The following is a 9,578-nucleotide window of genomic DNA, read 5'->3' on the forward strand; positions in this document are numbered from 1 at the left end:
GGAGGTGGGACCAGAGCGCCCAGCGCCCTGGTCCCTGGGTCCTATTTTGGGCCCGGTTTCCTAAGTGATATCGGGTCTTTTTGATTGCAATTTGGAAATATACTTCCCTGGTCGGCCTAAGGTCGGGAAAATCAGTCTATCAACCCTAATTGACAAGTATATAAATGACATTTTCTTCTTTCATTCGATATGATGGAAAAGGCGTGGAAACTATACTCAAGCATTCAAGCATTCAAGCAATTGATCATTTCAAGTCTCCATTCAAGGCTAAGTGTTGCATTCAAGTCAAGGATTCAACCATTGAAGAGGAGATCACTTATTACATGCTACATACTACAACATACAACATCTAAACCTTCGCACATAAGGATACAAACATCCTTAGAACAAGGTATTAGTACTTGTTTTACAGTCATTTACATTTACAGCTCTTGCTCATTTCTTGGTTAATTCCAAAACCGGGGTTTGACCTAAAGGCAAACCCCTAATCCCTAACCCCCCATCATCTTCGCTTTTCTGTGTGTAGGTTGCAGGTACACGGCTGAAATTGAAGATCTGGAATCCTTGTGCAGAGACGAACAGATCCCCCTTCGTTTCGCGGATTTTTCGGAGGACCGTGGCGCCGGGCGCCATCGTCCCAACAACTTTTGCCCAAATTTGCAGGACAGCGCCGTATCGACATTTTACTGCTAATTCCAGGTCCGCAGCTTCATCCTATAACCTAAAATCAGTTTATAAGCGAATCTTTATGACTTTCTATGCATCCTTAGCTTAATTTCCTTAATCAACATTCTTTACAAAAGAGGGTAGCTTTGCTTTCCAAACCCTTGAAATTCATCTAGCATCCAATCTTACCTTGTGTGGGATTGGATCTTATGAGTTTCAACCCCTCTTTTGAATGTAAAGTCTTCCCCCTAAGTGAAAACCCATCGAATCCTAGAGAACCTCCCTTCTCTCTCCTCGGAGTTAGAAGAGGGGAGACCAACTAGGGTTCGACCGCGATTTTCCGCTTTACATTTTGGTGAACCCGACGTGAACATCCTTTCTGATTTTTCATGCTTAGATCTGAAAAAAAAATTGATTACATTTCCATGTTTGATCTTTTGCAAAGTTTTAGAGGTGATTGCATTAAAACCCTAAAATTTCTTTTTAATAATTAAACTTGCGAAATGTCTAAATGTTAATGCTTGTTTCAGATCTGTCCTTCTATTACAAATTATCAATTCATATTTGTGCTTTAATTTTGAAAATTAAGTGGTTAAAAGTCAAAACCCTAATTTTTGAAACCCTCTTGATTCAACCTTTGTCCGACAATTTGACCAATCAAAACATCTCCAAATCAGCTGTAACTTTGGATTCTGCAATAAAATCACAATATCTTTCATCCCTGAAAATTTGGAAAAAAGTTGCGAGGACCGTGTTGCACTCCGAGCGCCATCGTCCCCGACATTTTTTCCAAAATTTCGAGAGCGAGATCTTGCTGTATTTTCCTGCTAAAATCCAGAATTTTGGCTGATTTTGTCAATTATAACACTTTCAAAATTACAGTCAAAGTTGGTCTTGTGATAGCTTGGTTTAAGGCTCCTAACCATTCAAAAATTATCGAAACTGAAATTTTGTGTCAAAATTGTGTTCTTACTGTCTTAGATCTGAAAATTGTATTTGCATTCATTCGAAATTTCAGTGCTTTATTCAAATATTTGCATTTTGTGACTTTTGAAATTAAGTGCCTAATTACAACAACTTTGATTTCCGCTTTCAAAATTGAATTTTGCGTGAAATTGAATCAATTTTTAAATTTCAAAATTTGCATAGCTCTTGACATTCCCTCTAAAATCATAAAATTCAAAATTTCAGTCTCCCTCTCTTTTTCAAAATTCAAATTTTGCATTTTTCGACAATCTTGATAGGGTTCAATTTTGAATTTGCAACTTTAATTTGGCCTATCTACAGATCGTGAAATCCCTCAATTTTTTCAGATTAGCTCTAAAATCATCATACCTTTCATCCCTGCAAATTTCGAAAAAAGTTGCAAGGACCGTGTTGCACTCCGAGCGCCACGGTCCCGAACATTTTTTCTGAAATTTCGGGAGACTGTTGTGATTGCATTTAACAGCTTAAATCTGGAAGATTGGCTGGTTTTACTGAAAATTGCTACCTCTAAAATCAAAATCTTCTCTCTCTCTCTAGTGCATGAGTTTTACAACAATAAGCCCTACTTACACTATTCCCGTTAGACGAAGCTGTAGAATTAAGTCTTTCCGAGGTTTAACTACTGAGGAGATGGAACCTAATTTGAGTAGTCTTTTTAACGAGGACATGGGTAATTCCTCTAATCCTCCTAATGATGAAGAAGCTCCCCATGAAGTTTCTGTTGAACAACTTTCCAAATTGGATAACCAATTTGACGATTTTCACCAATGGATGTCTCATGAGTATCCCGATAGTCAAGCTCTTCCTTTAATTGAGGGTCTAAAACGCATGCTTCAAAGTGATAAGAATGGAATTGATATTTTGCGTGGTATTTCACACATTGTGAATTCGAATGTGATGCCTATGAAGAGTTGTGCTGAATCTTTATGTTATACACAACCTCCTACACAAGTCAATCATTCTATTCCTTTGACCACTTCTATTGCTAGTTTACCTACCTTTACATCAAACATCATGGCTACCTCTATACAAGACATTCCTCCTGTGATTACCAGTCATGGGGGCAATCCTCCTTCTTCAATTAACCCTATTCCTTCATTCAATCCGACTTCTTCATTCATTCCTTCAATAAGTGTTCCTATTACATCTTCACAAATGAACATGACGCAAGGGGGCAATTCATTTAACCATTCCATTCCTCCTTGTAGTGTTCCTCCTATCCAATCATCCCCTATGGTTGACTATCATAGGGTCCCACCACCTTACTCTTTACCATCTTTCAATAACATCACACCTCCATCTCAATCTAACACACCTAATATGAACTCTTCGACTGAAGCTACCATTAATAATCTTGCACAAACTGTCTCTTCTTTACAGCAACAAATTGCCTCTATGAATCAATCTAAGTTTAGTGTGCCCACATTTGATGTGGCGAGCCCACTTTCTCTTGACATTGTTCGAGCTATTCCTCCTAAACATGTTGAAATCCCGCATCTGGAGCTTTATAATGGTAAAGGAGATCCTTTAACACATGTTAAGACTTTTCAAACAATTTGTACTAATTTTGCTTACGACCCAAGGTTGCTTGCAAAACTATTCACCAGAACATTAAGAGACAAAGCCCTACAATGGTATTGCTCGTTGCCTTCTTATTCTATTAATTCTTTTGAACAACTTGCAAATGCTTTCATTCAACAATTTCAAAACAATATAAGTCCTAAAGTTACTTTGATTGATTTAATGCATTGTAAACAAGGTGTTAAAGAAAAAGTGACTGATTTCATTGGTAGATATAAGCATTTGTATGCTCAAATTTCTTTTCCAGTGCCTGATAATGATATTCAAAGAATCTTTATTTCTAATTTGCAAAAAGATATTCGAGACAAACTTCTGTTTTCTGAGTTTACTTCTTTCCAACAGTTGTGCGCCACTCTTCACAATTATCAACTGACTGTGAGTCAAATGGAACAATCACATCCTATGGCTCCGAGTGATAAGGGTGATAGCAGTCAACAACCATTTGGGAAGTTTAAACCGAACAGAGATTCTATCAAATTCAATGAAAACATCATCAACAACAATGTGAATGCAGCATCAGGTGTGCCTCCTATTTCTAAATTTTTCAAGAAAGAAAGAAAATATACTCCTTTGAATGAATCATTGCATAGTATTATGAATAAGTTATTGGAACAAAATGTGCTTACTCTTCCTCCTATAAGACAAATTGATCCTGCAAAGATTACTCCACCTTATTTTGATCACAAAGCTTTTTGTCACTTTCATCGTCAGCCTGGGCATGATACTGAAAAATGTTTTTCTCTAAAGGGTAAAATTCAAGATTTGATTGATAATAATACTATTTTTGTTTCTGGAGTGAATGATAAAGGCAACACATCTGTAGCTCCTCCTAACCAAAATCTTCAGATTTTTACTGATCCATTACCTTCTCATACTTCTCATACTTCTAATGTGATTGAGGCTAATGATTCCTCTTTCTCATCTGATGGTCTTGTGTCTATGACTCCGAATGTGATTAACTTTGTAGAGCAGCAAGAAATCCCTGAAGAATCTTCCATCACATTTGATTCTAGTGAAACCATTAGGGCACCTGATGGTCCTTTATACATAGTTGCAAAAGTCAAGAATATGCTTTGTCGTGGAGTGCTTATTGATCCTTCGTGCATGGTTAATGTTATTACTGAAGAATTTCTTTTTACTTTGCAATTGAATCAAGTGATCTATGACAAAACAGATGTGATTGTGAAATTATTTGATGCATTTTCTTCTCCTGCAATTGGTTCTATTACATTGCCTATTGAGGTCCATAACAAATCCCTTGATGTGAACTTTGCTATTATTCCATCTTCCGAACAATTTCGTGTGAAGCTTGGCTATCCTTGGCTATCTTCCATGAAAGCTATTGCTTCTCCTATTCATAAGTGTTTGAAATTTCCCCATAATGGTGAAGTTGTTACTGTCAATCATAGTCTCTTTAAACCAGCTGAAAGAACTTCTAGCGTTCCTCTTGATTACTTTTGGCCTAAACAATTCCAATCTCTTCCTCCGCGAAGTGATCATCTTTTCAAATCTTATCAAAAGTGGAAAACAGATATGATCCTATCTCTAAGTGAACCTAGAGCACCTAAACTTGACATTCCTATCATTCTTGAGAAGGAAATTCTTCCTTTGAAAGACAAAACTAATGTCTTTCCCCAAGAAGATTCCCAACCCATCCCTATGAATGTGACTATGTCTATACCTAATAAACTTCCTAAGAGTAGACCTATCCCTCCTCGTCATGATGGACTTGGTCTTCTTCCTAAACCAAAAATTCCTCCTTTATATGGAGCAGTTCCTCCTCCTTCCTTTTATAGAGAGAAGAGACCTTCTTCTTCTCCTATTATCCAGCCTAAGAGACCACAACCTAAACATCCAAGTGATAAGGATGAGAACATTCCTCCTCCTCTATCTTCTCCACTTCCTACTAAGACTAGACGAAATCGTTCTGCACGGGAACGTCGACGAAAGCGTCGTCTTAGGGCTCAAGCAGCTGCTTCTCAAACTTTACAATCTCCAAAAACACCTTCAACAAGCATTATTCCATTTTCTCCTCAGCCGGATATTGAGCCTAAATCTCCTAAACATAAGATGCATGATGGTCTTGATCCTGTGCGAGTTAAAGATCCTATTTTTATAAATCTTGATGATGATATAGATGAAAATGTTATGCATGATGAAAATGTTACTCCTCTTGCTTCTGATAGTGAATATGAACTTGTTGATGTTGATAACCATTTATCTAATGAATTTTCTAAAGCACTTATCCTAGCTCCTAGACAAGAACAATGTGGCTTGGAACATGAACATAGCCCTTGTTTGGATCTTGTGATAGCTCCATCTGCTGTGTTGGATGTTCCTCCTCTGGCGTGTTCCCTGCCTTCCCGAAACATTGATCAGCAAGATCGGGGGGTAGCTGACATGCTAGACTAGTTACATTAGCATAGCAGACTCTCTCCCCCTCTCTTTTTTTACTTCTTCTATATGTTATTTTCATTCTTCTATTTGTCGTCCTTAGTGTTGTCTACTTGAGGACGATGCAAAGCATTGAGATCTCTCGATCTCTCTCATGTTGACTCAAAAGACACATGTGTTCCCTTCTTCTAGGTGACCTTCCTTGATTGGGGAATGAAGAACAATTATGCATACATCCATATGATATATACATGACTTATCATACAGCATACTGACCCCAAGGACAGCGAAGTCACCTTGTGCTTTGTGTTTTGTGTCTATTATCCTTGGGTTTATCTCACACTTGGGGGCTAAATCCTTGCGATAACGTGCTCCTTTCCTTTCTCATTTCTTATGTGTATCACTACGTTAAAACAATCACCCCCGTTGAGGTGTGTGCGATCGCTTTAACGTAGGGGGGCATACACCCTGTCTATCCTTTCAAAGATACTTGAAAATTTCTTGGCAAACTTAGCTTTGTCTTGAAGATTTTTGGTATTTCTTTTGCATGACTCATAGTGAGGGAACCTTACTACTGATAGTCATGGTTCTTCCTCGTGATCTTCCCTTTTACTTTGTCAATCAAAGTTGTAAGATCCTTAGTCCACTGGGGGCTTGGTGTATCTTGCCTCCTTGACATGGTGAAAGTCTTTCAATGTTGTTTCCTTGTACTTTACCGGAAGTATGAGCATACATACTCCCGCTAAAGTGGGGACTAAATGTAGCGTCCTAAAATTGCGACACTTGCAATTTTGACTGCATTTCGGTCTTCACGATGGCGACGCAACACGCAACCTGAATGGAGACCCCAAAACTCGCTCACGACACTGAAAACTGCATTTTTCAAGCACCCTGGCCTGAACCTCCTTGCACCTTGATGTCCCGGGAGGTGGGACCAGAGCGCCCAGTGCCCTGGTCCCTGGGTCCTATTTTGGGCCCGGTTTCCTAAGTGATATCGGGTCTTTTTGATTGCAATTTGGAAATATACTTCCCTGGTCGGCCTAAGGTCGGGAAAATCAGTCTATCAGCCCTAATTGACAAGTATATAAATGACATTTTCTTCTTTCATTCGATATGATGGAAAAGGCGTGGAAACTATACTCAAGCATTCAAGCATTCAAGCAATTGATCATTTCAAGTCTCCATTCAAGGCTAAGTGTTGCATTCAAGTCAAGGATTCAATCATTGAAGAGGAGATCACTTATTACATGCTACATACTACAACATACAACATCTAAACCTTCGCACATAAGGATACAAACATCCTTAGAACAAGGTATTAGTACTTGTTTTACAGTCATTTACATTTACAGCTCTTGCTCAGTTCTTGGTTAATTCCAAAACTGGGGTTTGACCTAAAGGCAAACCCCTAATCCGTAACCCCCCATCGTCTTCGCTTTTCTGTGTGTAGGTTGCAGGTACGCGGCTGAAATTGAAGATCTGGAATCCTTGTGCAGAGACGAACAGATCCCCCTTCGTTTCGCGGATTTTTCGGAGGACCGTGGCGCCGGGCGCCATCGTCCTGACAACTTTTGCCCAAATTTGCAGGACAGCGCCGTATCGACATTTTACTGCTAATTCCAGGTCCGCAGCTTCATCCTATAACCTAAACTCAGTTTATAAGCGAATCTTTATGACTTTCTATGCATCCTTAGCTTAATTTCCTTAATCAACATTCTTTACAAAAGAGGGTAGCTTTGCTTTCCAAACCCTTGAAATTCATCTAGCATCCAATCTTACCTTGTGTGGGATTGGATCTTATGAGTTTCAACCCCTCTTTTGAATGTAAAGTCTTCCCCCTAAGTGAAAACCCATCGAATCCTAGCGAACCTCCCTTCTCTCTCCTCGGAGTTAGAAGAGGGGAGACCAACTAGGGTTCGACCGCGATTTTCCGCTTTACAATTAAATACAAGAGAAAATGGCACAGACTACAGAGACGTTACTTTGCAGAGAATCTACAGAGATGTTTAAACAAATGATTTCTTGTAGGGAATTTACAGTGCCCTGAGAAATCCTACCCCAACTAACTTACAGTGCAGAGATGTTATGACAGAGGTACAAAGAAAAAAAAAACGCTCTCCAAAGGCTCTAAAAATGCAGGAAAGAAGTTAGGGTACTAAGAATGATTATGAAGAGGTTCGCAGGCAGCGGCTGGAAGAAAACAAGAGGCGCATGAAGGAGCTCAATCTCACAGGACTCGCCACCAGCTTAAAACAGGTCTCTAATCCAATAAAATAGTCACTAAATATAGATACTTCAGAAGAAATCTATAACTATGTAATCTATTAAATGGATCCTTCAAAGCACATTAGCTTTTGCAGACATAATAATACACTCATGTTTTATTTTTGAATCAGTGATAACGGCAATGGGGATACTAACAAGGCACAGTCAACCAAGAATTAAGGCTCTTTGTGCTCTCAGGCAGATATGCCAAATGGAGGAATCAGCCAGGAGAACGGTAATAGATGATATAAGTGAGACAACAGGCGAGAATGAGAGACCTTTACCAGATGAACTTCAAGGTGCTTTACAGGCTGTGTATAAACGTTACAGCAATTATCTGGATGCTTGTAAACAATTATATCAAGCAAAGCATAGCCTGCAGCTTAGTTTGTTCTAAAAATTTAAAACATTTTTCTAAGTAACTGGAATGTCACAATAAACTATGAACTGAACATCATATAAAAACTGGTATAGTTTAGTATGTCCTATCAAAGAAGAGATAAGATATCTCTCTTTAACTTCACTGAAAATGGGTCTTTTAATCTTGCTCTATTATAAAAATTTACCAGTGAAATGCCGAGATTATTCAAACCGTAAATCTCTCTTTACAAGATACAAATCGCATGCTGAATTTCCTTATAGCGAACAAAATGAATGCAAACTCTTTTAATGAATCAAAAAACACTTTGGACAAAGATGAAATTATTCAGCTATTCAAATGCCGCTAGGTATTTTCCTGTGTTTTAATTTTCAATCTGTTTTGCATTACTTCGCAAGGATTTAACACAGTTACGAGTTTTGAAGAGTATAATCAAGCAGCACTAAAAAACGATTCATCAAGCAGCACTAAAAAAAATCCAGGATCAGTTTAGTATGTAAAGTAAATGTAAGATTTATTATGTAAGGAAATGTAAGATTTATTATGTAAAGTAAACCAGGTTGAAATAAGCACAAACAAAGATTGAAATAGAGCAATAGATATTAAAAAAAATTAGTATTCTGTGAATGAGGTTAGAAAATGAGAAAATTTGATAACAAAATCCTACAAGGAAGCTTAAATTTCTTTTTTTAATCAAAAAAGCTTGCAAGTAAAAAAAATGTGAGAACCTGCAATATGAATCAGAGAAACAACTTTATGATGAAACTGTTTTGGCGGCAAGCCTTCCAAAACAAATGAATATGAAATCTAAAGTATGCAGGAAAAGAAGTTAGCATCGGAGTTTTGGCGGCAAGCCTTCCAAAACTTTAAAAATAATTAAATTTAAACTAGAAAGAAGGAACTTTGGCGGCAAGCCTTCCAAAGCCCTTTTTTTTAATAAAAAAACTAGAATAGAAGATTAAACCTGCAGGCAAACTTGTTAACAAGTTTGAAAAAAAAGTTAAAAATCTGAAACCAAAACCTGCACAATAGAAAATTTTAGAAAAAGAACTTCTTCTCCTCTCAAGAATGCCTCCAACAAGGTGAACTCCACAGAATGGTAACCTTCATCAATGTCAACTTAAAACAAGGATTAGAAACCTGCTCTGATACTATGAAAGGAAATACAAGAGCAAGGAAAGGTAAATAAAATCCAAGAAAGTTTATGATGAAGTAATTGTTACCAAGAGAAAAGCAAAATACTTGGAGCATCACCCAAATGTGAAGAAGGAGGCACAAGAACTTTTTGAAAGGGGAAAAGCAAAGA

This window comes from Cryptomeria japonica, chromosome 3 (assembly GCF_030272615.1).
Source record: "Cryptomeria japonica chromosome 3, Sugi_1.0, whole genome shotgun sequence".
Lineage (NCBI taxonomy): Eukaryota > Viridiplantae > Streptophyta > Pinopsida > Cupressales > Cupressaceae > Cryptomeria > Cryptomeria japonica.